Source organism: Callithrix jacchus, chromosome 16, assembly GCF_049354715.1.
Source record: "Callithrix jacchus isolate 240 chromosome 16, calJac240_pri, whole genome shotgun sequence".
NCBI classification, from domain to species: domain Eukaryota; kingdom Metazoa; phylum Chordata; class Mammalia; order Primates; family Cebidae; genus Callithrix; species Callithrix jacchus.
The window spans coordinates 20,741,025-20,755,103 of NC_133517.1; the positions used below are offsets into that span (position 1 = coordinate 20,741,025).

Genomic DNA, 14,079 nt, shown 5'->3' on the forward strand with positions numbered 1-14,079 from the left:
AATGTGGCTTACCTTCTTTTCATATTTTCCATTTCCTTAATTACCTTACCTACTTTCTGGAAACATTTTTCCGACATATTCTCCAGCTCATTAATTCTCTTTTCAATTGTATCTGATCTGCTGATTTAATCAAATATTGAGGTGTTTTTTTAAATTTCAATGATTATTTTATATTTCCAAATATTTCATTTCTTTAAATGTCTGCTCATTCTTTCAGGTTTTCCTGGAGTATACTTGTTTTTGTAATTTCACAATGTATTACTTCCTCAAACATTTTTTGTTACTTTACCCTTATATTTATCTTCCTATATTCAATTTTTTTTCGCTGATGACACAATTCTGGGTTGAGAGTTGTTTTTTCCCAACACTTGCAGATATTATTCCACTATCTCTGATTTATTATTCTTCAGGTTTTAATTATATATAGTATGTGAAAGTTTTTCACATCTGCTGTCCTAGTGTCAAAATTTATTCCTTCCTTGTTTTTTTCTTGACTGTCATTCATAACTTACCTTCTCATTTGTTCGGCAGACTTTATGAGGTCATAGTTGCTTTTAACTTGAGCTAGTCCAGTAGTCCCAACTTGGGGAAGCTCTCCTTCCAAGGCAAGTTGGAGATGCTTCTACCCTAACAGCACTTTGACCTTCTCAGAACAAGAGGCCTAGCCCGAGTTTCCCTTTCTGGTAGCTGTTCAAGTATCTCATGTTGCTTTAGTTCTGTGACTTCAGGGCACCACCCCTCCCTGCTGCCCACAGTCCTGGTGATTTCTTTGTCTCTCTGCCTCCTTGTTGCTGTGAGTCCTAGCTTCTCTGGCCTGGCTCCCGGCCTCTGTGACCTTGCTCCTTGCATCTTTGGCCCTGCCTCAGGCATTTGCAACCTTCTCTCTAATATTCTACATAGACCTTTTCATTCCTCTTGGCTCTAAGAAGTAGAAGCATAGGTTATCTGTATTCAATGCTGCTCCCTTTCTGCTTGACTCTATTCTCATTTCTTGCCTGTTTGTTTGTTTGTTGGATGCAGGAGGTCCATAGACCTCCTCTACCAACCTGTAAAATATGTGGTGTGTCCAAGAGTTCACTATTTGTTTAAGTGATTAATTGTTGTTAACTGTCAAAGTTATCATGACTGGGAAACAGAACTCTAAATAACTTTCACATATCTTACAGTGTTTTAAAAAACCCTTCTGATGGTGCCTTCCCCGCCCCCAATAACTAAATTTGTCTGTGCTTACTGATGTAAGAGTATATACACATTACCTTAAGTCTGCTATTTTATCCCATAGTTTTAATGTTATTTAGAACGATCCTGTGGCAGTTTTATTATGCTGCTAAAGTATTGAAATGTGTTTCAAGAATATATCAAAGAAATCAGGAGATTTTTTTGTAGTTCTTTTTTTGGCTTTCCTTAAACACCATTGAGAATTCAACATTTTTAATTTTTTTATCCATAATGACAAAATAATTATTGGCAGAGGAAGATATTCCACACTTACTAAATGAAGCAGAAGATAAATGCTTCTGAAACAGATAGTAGCATTCTGACATTGTTGAAATTGACCATAATGAAAATATCAGACAGTGAGTCTTCAGGGTTTGAAGTTCTGAAAGAGTTTTCTCAGACTCAAGAATTAATGAGTGAATAATATTATTTCTAAGGAAAAAGGGAAAAATGACACTCAACAGAAAGGAATTCATCCACAATACTATATTTTGCTAAAAGAACATGTATCAGAATTATTTCATTTGTAAAATTTGTGCACCAGTATTTACTTGATATGGTTTGTAAATGGAAAAATGCTCAAGGTAGGCATTTATGCAAAGGAAATTGGATAATGTGGGAATGAGAAAAAAATCATTGAATTGAGCATTCTAAATGATGCCTATAAATCTAAAACTGAAAATATTTTGCAATTATGGAGCCAAGAAAAAGTCCATTTCTCTTTAGCAAAATTAGGAACCATCAAAGTTTTTAGAATTATTGTGCTTTGATAATGCAAGTGCCCCCCCAAGAAAAGGAAAGGAAAGAAAGAAGAAGAACTATACATAATAATTAGGTATAGCCTGTGAGAAATCCACTTGAAATCTGAAATCTATGGACAAGATTTATATATTCCATGTTCATTTAGTTGCATTCAAATTACACCACCTGTTTTTGGTGTGGGGATATATATATATTTGGGGGGGCATAGAGTATATAGATATATACATATGTGTGTGTATGTGTGTGTATGTATGCCTTCAAACCTAGGGTAATAGTTTGGCCCTGCTTTGTTTAAGTTCTTAGTAAAATTTCAAATGAATTTGTTTTTCACTATTCTTTTATTTTTACTTTTGTTAATTATATATTAAAAGTGTCAGTTGAACCTAAATGATAAATGGTGATGATATTTTCCATTAAAGCTAAACCTTTTTTTGTCTCCTTGATGCTTCAAAGATGAGGCTTCTACATATATATAGATAGATAGATAAGATAGATAAATGCCCCTTGACTTACAGTGTGGTTATATCAATAAACCTATCACAAATTGAAAATATTCAAGTCAATATTTTATAAATAAATAAATAAATATATATATATATATATATATATATATATATATATATATATATAGAGAGAGAGAGAGAGAGAGAGAGAGAGAGAGAGAGAGAGAGAGTTCCACACATACATTTTATTGGAATAGAGTATGCCTTTATTTGGTTCTTCCTTCATGTTTCTGTATCTTGGTTTCTTACCTTCTCAACTATCCTTAGGCCTAAACTTGTCTTCTGTTTCCATTATCTTCTCTCTACATACATTAATCTCTTGTTCTTTGCTTTCTCAGCCCCTCTTCCTGCCATCACCAGCACGTGGATTCACTAAGGCTCTCTCAAGTCTTCCCCTATAACATAAATGAAGTTTTTAGCACTTAATATTGTGTTTTGTTATTATTTCAGTTTTTTTGTTAGTATTTTGGTTTAAAATGGAGGTGTTTTCTTTTGCTTTAATTTCTTTATCTAGTTCTGAAATCTCTTTTTATCAATGTGCTGTTTTATCATCTCATCTGTGATTTATTACTTTATAAAATTAATGTTCTTTTTTTTTCTTTTGAGACAGAGTTTTGCTCTTGTTGCCCAGGCTGGAGGGCAATGGTGTGATCTCGGCTCACCACAACCTCCGCCTCCTGGGTTCAAGTGATTCTTCTGCCTCAGCCTCCTGAGTAGCTGGGATTACAGGTATGCGCCACTACGCAGGGCTAATTTTGTATTTTTAGTAGAGACAGGGTTTCTCCATGTCAGTCACACTGGTCTCAAACTCCCCACCTCAAGTGATCTGCCCGCCTTGGCCTCCCAAAGTTAATGTTCTTTTTGAGGGGCATTAATTATAAGTAGTTCTCCTCTATTTTCTGAATTTATGTCTTATCTCTGAATGAATTAATTATCTATATACTTTTTTGCTTATTTTGTTCCTTCCTTGCTTTCCTGTTGTTGGATTTTTGCTTTTTCCTGTGCTTAAAAAAAAAATCTCACACATATTTAACAAGAATGATTCACTATATCTTTTTCCAAGATTTAATTGCTTAAGAAAATAAGAGGTTTTTAATCTATTATATACAATTTCAAACACTTTAATAGATTAGCATGCTCATTTATGTTCGTGTTTTTAAAATAAAATAGACATTTCAAAGATTAACTGATTCAAAAGAAGTAAAATGTATGTATTTATTGATTTTAACATTCATTTTTCTTCATCTTCATCTATCTCTCTAGGTCTTTTGCACAAAATTATTTACCAATGTAGTACCTAATGGCCCTGAGCAGTAATGAATCCAGAATCCTTTGGTGTTGACAGTAATATCTGGTGACTAATACACAGCTAAAAGGCAGCTATGCTAATGTTTTGTGAAGACTTTTCAGTCTCCTTAGAAAGCAGAAGTCCTACATTTATCTGTTCTCAAGGTCACTAACTTGGCCCTCAACCTTTAAAACATTGCTACAAACATACTGTTTGAAATTTTTTAAAAAAGTTATAACTTAATTATGTAAGTAAAAGCACTGGTGCATTTGAGGAAATGAGAGGTCATTATTAAAAACAATTATGCAAATATTTTTAAATGAATATATATGGTATATAAAGTTTTGTTTATATTTGTCAATGTGTATGTGTGTATACATATAGATACACACATTTTATATATATATATATGCATATATACATATATAACATATATAAAGGCAGGAACTCTGACTTCCTCATTGCATAACAAAATGCTTGTCATATACTCAGTATAAGATAAATACTTATAAAATGATCACTTTTCTTCTGCCTCCCTCACGTTCTTTCCTTCTCCCTTCCTCTCTCCCTTTCACTTTTTATGGCCTGCAGTGGAAATAAAAATAAGCTATTTTGGCCGGGTGCGGTGGCTCAAACCTGTAATCCCAGCACTTTGGGAGGCCGAGGCGGGTGGATCACGAGGTCAAGAGATCGAGACCATCCCGGTCAACATGGTGAAACCCCGTCTCTACTAAAAATACAAAAAATTAGCTGGGCATGGTGGCGCATGCCTGTAATCCCAACTCAGGAGGCTGAGGCAGGAGAATTGCCTGAACCCAGGAGACGGAGGTTGCAGTGAGCCGAGATCGCGCCATTGCACTCCAGCCTGGGTAACAAGAGTGAAACTCAGTCTCAAAAAAAAAAAAAAAAAAAGCTATTTTGAGGCTCTGAGATACAAGTTTCAAATATGACTAAAAATAACTAAGCAAATAAACTCATACTTAAAAATACTAAACTATTTTGTGATAATTCTAAATTCACATGCAGTTGTAAGATATAATAGAGGAAGCGCCTTCATATCCTTTACCCTCAGTTGTAGCACATGGTGAGCTATAGCACAATATCCCAATTGACATTGATACAGTGATAGAGAACAATTCCATGGTGGTGAGGATCCCATGTTACCTTTTTATAGTCACATCCATTCCCTCCCACCCCTAACCCTTCTTCATCCTTAACAGCTACTAATCTGTTATTTATTCCTATGTTCTTCGTTTCAAGGACGTTATATAAATAAAATCACATAGTGTAAAACCTCTTGGTATTGGCTTTTTACTTTTCTCATAATTCTCTAGAGATTCTTCCAAATTATGTGTATAAATAATTCATTCATTTTTAGTGCAGAGTAGTTTTTCTTTTTTTTTAATGGTGTGGATATAACACGCTTTACTTAACCATCTAGTTACTGAAAGACATCTGGGTTTTTTTTTTCCAGTTTTTGGCTACTAGGAATAAAGCTGCTATAAACATTCATGTACAAGTTTTTGTGTGAGCTTAAGTTTTCATTTATCAGGAATAAGTGCTCAGGAGTGCAATTTTTCACTCATACGGTAGTTACATAGTTTGTTTTTTTTTTTTTAAGAAATTTCAAACCAGTTTCTGGGATGACCGTACCATTTTACAGTCTCATGAGAAAGATATAAGTGTTCCAGTTTCTCTACATCCTTGCCAGCATTTGGTTTTGTCCATACTTTTTACATTGAATCATTCGATAAGTGTGTAATGATAGCTTTTTGCATTTTAATATACACTTTTTTGATGGTTAGTAATGTACATCTTTTCATGTACTTGTTTACCATCTACCTATAAGCACACTTTGGTAAAATGTCTCTTCATGTGATTTGCCTATTTTTAAATTGAATTATTTGTTTGTTGTTGAAGTTTGAGGGTTCTTTATGTATTCTAGACTCTAATCCTTTATTGGAATTGTAGTTTTAAAATATTTTTTTCCCAGTGTATACTGTGTCTTTTTTTTTCCTTCACAGGGTCCTTCACAAAGCAAAATTGTAAATTTTTGATGAATTATAATTTTATCAATTTACTATTTTATGGTTTGTGTTTTTGCTGTCAAATCTCCTCAGATTCACTGTCTTATTTTTTCAAACAGTTTTATAGTTTACCATTATGTGTTAGAGTACTGGGTCCATTTTAAGTTAATTCTTTTTTAAGTGTGAGACCCGAGTTCTTTTGCCTGTGGCTATCCACATAATTACTCCAGTGCCATTTGTTGAAATGGCTGTCTTTTCTCCGTTGAATTGTTTTTGCATCTCCGTCAAAAATCAGCTGAACATATTTGTCTGGGTCTATTTCTGTGTTCTCAATTATGTTCAATCAAATAATGTGTCTCTTTTTCCAATACCACACCATCTTGATTACTGTAACTCTGTTATAAGTTTACAAGCTAGGTAGATTGATTCTTCCCAGTTTTTCTTGTTCAAAGATTTTTCAGCTATTGTAGTTCTTTGCCTTTTGGCATAAATTTTAGAATAATTGTGCTCTTATTTAAAAACATCTTGCTTGGATCTTTATAGAAATTGTGTTAAACCTGTATACAAGAAAAATTTACATCTTTACTATGTTTAGTCTTTTAATCTATGACAGTATGTATGTGTGTACATATATATATGTGTGTATATCTTTCCATTAATCTAGATGTTTGTTGATTTCATAATACTGAATATTTTGATTTTGCAAATGTGTTTAACTTTTTTTGTGTCCAAACGTTTATTGTTAGTATCTAGAAATATAATTGATTTTTAAATGTTGATCTTGCATCACCTGTCACTGCTGTACTCTCTTATTAGTTCTAGCTTTGTGTATGTATGATTCCTTGGGATTTTGTACATAGACAATCATATCGTCTGTAAATAGACACAGTTTTATTTCTTCTTTTTCCAGTTTATGCATCTTTTCTTTCCTTTTCTAGACCTATGTACTAGCTAGAACTTCCAGCACTATGTTTAATAAGAGTGGCAAAACATTTTTCCTTCCTTCCTGATCTTAGGGGGTAATCATTCAGTCATTAACCATAATGTATAATGCAGGTTTTGGTAAATGCTGTCTATCAAATTGAGGAAACTCCTCCTTGCTGCTATTTTTCTGAGAGTTTTTTTAATCATACGTATGTGCTAAGTTTTGATAAACTACATTTTCTACATAGATTGATATGATACTGTGTTTTCCTTTTCTAGCCTGTTGACAACGATGAACTGCACTGATTACTTGTCAAATACTGGACGACTTCTGCATTCCTGGAATAAAATTCACTTTGTCATGGGGCATAGTTGTTTTTTTCCTCCATTGCTGAATTCTGTTTGCTACTAACTCGTTTAGGATCTTTGTGTCTCTAATCCTAAGAGTTATAGGTCTGCACGGTTTGTTTTTGTCCAGCTTCCTTTTTTTGGACTATCTTTGTCTGGTTGAGTATCAGGGTAATACCAATTTCATGAAAGGAACTGAGATGTGTTTTTCTATTTTCTGGAAGAAGGGGTGTAGAATTAGTGTTTGTTCTTCAAATGTTTCATAGAATTACTAAGTGAAAACTTCTGGGGCTGGAAATATATATATATGTAATTTTGAGACTATTTTGAGAGTTTTAAAATTATGAATTCAATTTACTAAAGTTATAGAGCATTTCAAATTATCTATATTGGGTGAGTCATGCAGTTTACATCTTTTAAGGAATTGACCCATTTTTATCTGAGCTGTCAAATTTGTGTGTATAGAATTGTTTATAGTATTTTTTTATTATCCTTCTGATGTCTTCAGAGTCTATAGTGATATTCCCACTTTTGTTCCTGATATTGGTTATTTGTATATTTTCTCATTTCTTTATTAATCTTACCAGAGGTATGCCAATTTTACTTACCTTTTCAAAAACTACTTTTTGGTTTCACTTATTTTCTCTATTTTTCTGTTTTCAATTTTATTGATTTTTGCTCCTATTATTGTTTTTTATTTTCCTTGCTTTGGTTATTATCTAGCTCTTCTTGTTCTAGGTTTTCAAGGTGAGAAATTACACTATTAATTTGAGGTGTTTCCTCTTTTTTCTAATGTACACATTTAGTGCTATAAATTTCCTCTCAGCACTCTTTTAGTTGGGTCCCACAAATTTTAATATGCTATATTTTCATTTTCTTATAGTTTAATAAATTTTTTCATTTCCCTTGTGACTTGCTTTTTAACTCATGAATTATGTAGCAGTGTGTTGATTAGTTTCCAAGTATTTAAAATTTTCCTGTTATCTTTCTGTTATTGACTTCTAATTTAATTCCATTGTGGTTTGTAAACAGTATAATTTCAATTTTGAAAAATGTGTTGAGGTTTGTTTTATGGTTTAGAATATGGTCTATCTTAGTGTATGTCCATTGACCCTTAAAAAGAGTGTGTATTCTGCTTCTTATGTAGTGGAATCTTCTCTAAATATCAATTAGAGCCTTTTAGTTTATGGTGTTGCTGACTTATTTTATATTCTGGCTGATAGTCTCTTTGGCTGTTCTGTCAACTGTTGAGCAAGGGCTGTTGAAGTCTTCGACTATAATTGTGAATAAGTCTATTTCTCCTTTAAGTTCTATCAGATTTTGCCTCACATATTTTACAGCTCTATTGTCTGACCCATACACATTTAAGACTGCTGTGTCTTCCAGGTGAATTTATCCTTTTGTCTCTGTATAATGCTTATCACTTTCTCTGGCAATTTATTTTTGGCTCTGAAACTACTGTATCTGCTGTTACTATAGCCACTCCTGTTTTCTTTTGGTTAATGTTTGCATGACATATCTTTTCCTCCTCTAACTATCAATCTGGCTATATCATAGTTGAAGTAAATTTTTATAGATAGCATACAGTTGAGTCCTGTTTTTAGTGAAACATTGGCATGGGTCACTCTACAAATACCTGACTTTTAATTGTTCAATTTAGACCATCTACATTTAATTAGTATGTAGGGCTTAATTCCACTTCTTTAGTTTCTCTCCTCCCTCCTTCCTTCCTTCCTGCCTTCCTTCTTTCCTTTCATTTCCTTTCTTTTCTTTTCTCTTCTCTTCCCTTTTTTCTTTTCTTTTCTTTTCCTTTCTCTTCTCTTCTCTTCCCTTTTCTTTTCTTTTCTTTTGTTCAGGATTTTGCTCTGCTGCCCAAGGTAGGGTGCAATGGTGTGATCTCATCTTGCTGCAACCTCCATCTCCTGGGTTCAAGCAATTCTCCTGCCTCAGCCTCCTGAGTAGCTGGGATTACAGGCACCTGCCACCACACGCAGCTATTTTTTTTTTTTGTATTTTTAGTAGAGACAAGGTTTCACCATGTTGGCCAGGCTGGTCTTCTACTCTTGACATCAGGTGATCCACCCTCCTTAGCCTCCCAAAGTACTAAGACTTACAGGCGTGAGCCACTGTGCCCAGCACAGTTTCTGTTTTATTTCTGTGTTTCATTTTCCTGTGTTCTTTTTTCTGCCTTTCTGTGAGTAACTTGAACATCTTTTGTATTTTAATTTATCTACATTGTTTTCAATTGTGCTTCTTTCCATAGATGGCTAGTGTCTGCTCTAGGTATTATAGTATGTAGTCATTATACCAGTTTGAGTGAAATGAGGATATTTTACCTTTTTATGCCCCCTTACTCTCCACAACTCATAATATTATTATCTTATATGTTTCCTCTACATACATTTAGGACCACATCGGACAATGTTACAAGTTTTTGCTTCAATCATAAATCATGATTTTGAAAACTCAGGAAGGAAAGTTAATTGTATTTACCCAAATTTTGGCTTATTATGTTCTTTCTTCCGTCCTGATGTTTTAAATTTTCTTCTTTATAAAATCTTTTCTGTTTAGAGAACTTCCTTTAGAGATTATTTTATGGGTGACTCTCTGGCAGTAAGCTCCTTTACTTTTTGTTCATCTGAGAATTTCTTGATTTTTCCTTTGTTTCTCAGAATTATTTTCAATAAATATAGGATTCTGGGTAAAAAATTCTTTTCTTTCAGCAGTTCAAAAATGATCGTTTTCTCCTTCTGGTCTCTATGGTTTCTTATGAAAAACCTGATGTCATTCAAATTATATTTCCCCTATGAATGAGTTTCTGTCCTACTGCTTTGAAGGTTTCCTCTATCTTTGATTTCTCAGAAATATCTTTTTGATGTATCCTAATGTGGATTTCTTGGCTTCATTGTTTGAACTTCATTCAATTTCAGACTGTAAGCTTATGCCTTTTACCAAACTTGAGAAGTTTTTAGCCATGATTTCTTCAAGTATTGTTTTAGTTCCATACGGTTTTTTCTCTCTTTCAGGGACTCCGATTACATTAATTTTATATCTTTTATTAAGTCCCACAGGCCTAGTATGCTATATTCTCTTTTTGTTTTCCAGTCTTTTTATTGTTTAGATTGGGTAATTTTTATTGTTCTGTCTTCCAGTTCACTGATTTTCCAGTTTTCTTCAAATTTGCTGTTAAACCTATTCATTAGTTGTTTTTTTTTTTAAAAAAAAAATCATTTTGCTTATTGTGTTTTAAAGTCCTAAAATTTTCATTTGGATCCTCTTTATATTATATATCTTAATTCTTTGCTGATGCTGTTTTTTTCACTTATTTGAAGTGTGCTTTTAGTTGCTTATTGAAGTATTTTTGTAATAGTTGATAATTCTAACATCTCTGTCACTTTGGTATTGACATTCATTGATTATCCTTTTCATTCAGTTTGAGATCTTGGTTTTGGGTAAGATCAATAATTTCCAGTAGAAATTTGGACAGTTTGGATATCATGTTATAAGACTCTGGATTTCATTTAAACGTTCTGTTTTTGATTGCTTCCTTTGTCAGTGCTCCAGTGGGGGGAGAAGGGGGCACTGTCTTATCACTGCCACTTGAGAGAACCCCAAATTTCCCACTTGGCCTCCACTGATACCCCAAGGGTAGTGATTCCTTCTTACCACCGGTCAGGGGTGGCCGTTTGTTCCCTAGCGAGCCTCCACTGAAAACTTCCTGGATGAGTACCTTGTTACAGCTCCCTCCAGATCTCTGCTGACAGCGCCTTAGCATGGACAGGGAGCAGATGTGTAGGCTCCTCATGTGGTCTCTCCTAATTTCATAGGGAGAGAAGGGCCCTTGTCACTACCTGATGGAGGTGAAAACTCTGGATTCCTACTCATCATTCCCTACCACCAGCCCTGCAGTAATGTGAGTCTGTAAGAGTGCAAGTCCAGGCTCCCCTCTCAGCTTTTAGTGACATGGATGAGGGTAGACCCATAGTTTCTTCCGTGCTGTTCAGCTGGTGTAGAGTGGTTATGGTGTAAATGCATTCTATCTTGCTAGGCTGCCTCTTTCCTGTCCTTTGGCTGAAGAGAGCAGGCTTTTGCTGGTGCGTTTTCCATCTGTGCCTATTGACATTTCCAAGTTGTTGCCAAAGAGAAACTCAGAAAACCCAACACCATGTTATTGGTTGGGTCCCAAAGTCTCTATTGAGTCTACACTCCCCGCCTCCTTTTCAAGTCTTACACTTGTTTTATGTATAATGTCTAGAGATTTTAGTCATACATAAAGGTAGGAAGAGAAAAAATACATTCACTCCATCTTCCTGGAGTGAAAGTCTCTGCAAAAAATTTTTTTTCATTTTAAAAAACATTTAATTTCCTCATATTTATCTTAATCAAGTAACTCCTTCAAAAGCATGTCAACTCTGTAGACTTCTTAGCAATAATAATGCATTAAAACTGCTTCAAGAAATATAATGATAGATTATTTAATGTGCATAAGTATTCTTTAATAAGCAAAATCCACCCCCTAACACTCACCCAAATCCTACAGAGGTGCTTGTAAAGAATAACTATGAAAATAAGAATTTCCTTTCCTAATAGATTCTAGTACTTGACAGAGGTGAATTTCTGGAGGATATCTCTGCCTTAAGTAGCTGTTGTTATAATAATGCTACATGAAAACCAGTCCAAAACTCAGAGACTTAAAACCTGTTCTCATGCTCGTTGGTCTCCAGGTTGGCTGCAAGTTGGCTGAGCTGAGCTGGACTTCAGATTCCCGGTTCTATCCTGCTGTCTGGGTTCCTATCAGGAGACATGTGTTTCTCATCTCCTCAAACCAGCAGCTTCTGGCACATGTGAATGGTTTCATGTGTCTCATTCTAAAGTTCAGGCTGAAAGGTTAGACATTATCTTAGGCACATATTTTCCATGACAGATTATCAGTCTGCTGATCCCAAACATTCTGATTGCACCTGGTTTACCTGCACTGCATGCAATCACATGGCCAAGTCCAGTAGCAATGAGGCAGGGTACTGTACCCAGCACAGTTGAGTAAACAGAGGAGCCACTATTTGCTTATACAAAGTGTCACAATTTATTTTACTAACCGTGTTCCAATGATGAAGGGGAGAAAAAGCCAGCTCACATGCCACTGGGCACTTTACAAGGGTACTAGGGCTCTTTTCATTTTACTCGGTTATTTAGCATGCTGGAGCCAGTTTTCTTGTCTTAGATCCAAAATTAATCACTTACTAACAATTCCCTGACCTTTTTCCTCATGCCTGCTTTCAAAGTGACCTCTCCAAGTTTGGCATTCTCCAGCTGCTGTTCCTTCAAAGAGCTATTTCCTCTGCTTTCCTATACACCCAAATAGAAAACAAAATTAACATCCTGTTATTCTTTGGTGAATATAAACATGTATGTGTGTCTTTTGTTAGGATTTTTGATGTAGTGGCAGAAGGAGTTCCTCTAGAATCCTTACTCCCAAATTTAATCATTTTTATTGCCTTCTCGCACATTCCATTTCCTTTAATTCTAAATCTCGTAAGTTGTTTGCCTAATTGAGATGTTATAAAGACTCACAAGATCAACCAGTTATAAGAGTGCAGAAAACTTGGTATTTAATTCTGCCTCTGACACTTCCCAGGTGTTTTATCTTGAACAAGTCAGGAGCTTTTCAGAAGCTGTGTTCCCATGTGTGCAGGGGAACTAAAGATATTGATCTTACTGGATTATTGTGAAGATTGAATGAAATTATGCATTTTAAATTCCTCTGTGAATGGGCCAGTGCTGATCAATTATAAATGATTCAAATATAAAAATTGAATGAAAAGGAAAATGCTCATTTTTTTCGATTTCCCTTTATGTTAATTTCAAATTCAAAACATTTGGAAACAAACGAAGGAAGACTTGTTATTTAGACAGCTAGAATGACTTCCTTTTTCAAAACTTCGTGTATTGGAGGAAGCTGATGGAGTTGGATTTTCCTCATATCTATTGCATCAAAGATTTAATTCAGAGAGTTCACCCACTGGTACAATTTCCATCACCGATTTGTCTAGTCACGAGCCCTGATTTTCCATCATGTGTGAACTATAAGACCATGCAAGGCCCTAGGCATTCTTCTTTTGGTAATATCCACCCCTCACCATATTAAGCAGATTAAAATACACTCATAGCTCACCATAAAAATAGTGAAGTTTTTGTTGTGAAGGCTTTGCTGTGAAGATAGAAAATACTTTATAATTTTGCTTTAGAAATTATTTGTTTCAATAAATTTCTTCAAATTTTTATTGTATATGCTTTATCAGCCATCATTCTGCCTATTAGGAATTCTTCAGAAGTAACAAAATCAAACTTAAAACTTTATTTGTAATATTACTCTATTTCTATGATTTCTAAATTTATGTAATAAGGTTTACAGGATGTTATATTTTATTGACTTTTAATCAAAATATATTAATGTTTAGGCTTTCTTTTCATATTTTAAACTATATATTTAGTTTTATATATTTATGTGTGTGCGTGTGTGTGTGTGTGTGTGTGTGTGTGTGTGTATGTTTATATACTTTCTGGGGGGTTTCAACATTGTCCTAGGATCTTTAACATACCATAGTCCCGAGGCATTAAGTCTGGGTAAAAGAAATCCCAGGTGTGGTTCTTTAAGTATGTCCCCTTATAAAATTTACCTAATACTTCCGGACCTGCCAGACCTCACTGTTGTGTTGGAGCAAGTTAATGTCTTCCAACTCCTTGTGTGGGGTAAGCAGAAAAATGATCCCCCAAAGATGCTCACACCCTAATCCCTGGAACCTGCAAATGTGTTATCTTACACGAATAAAGGGAGTCTGTAGAGATGACTGAATTATGGATCTTGAGGTGGAGGGATTATCTGGTTGGACCCAGTGTAATCCTTATAAGGATCCTTGTACTCCCAAGGGTCTTTATAAGTAAAAGAGGGACTTGGGAGGTCAGAAAAGGCGATGTGATGATGGAAACATAGGTCAGGGTAATGCTAATA

The 14,079-nt window shown here is 34.6% G+C and overlaps 2 long non-coding RNA genes across 2 annotated transcripts in view; both read left to right on the plus strand.

Moving 5' to 3' along the window:
* LOC144579701 (uncharacterized) overlaps positions 1–14,079 on the plus strand; it is a 254,937-nt gene that overhangs the window by 29,306 nt on the left and 211,552 nt on the right. The window lies entirely within an intron of this gene.
* LOC144579702 (uncharacterized) lies at positions 3,092–12,891 on the plus strand. Its single transcript, XR_013527864.1, has 2 exons — positions 3,092–3,212; positions 7,002–12,891. It is a non-coding gene; the product is annotated as an uncharacterized LOC144579702 (long non-coding RNA).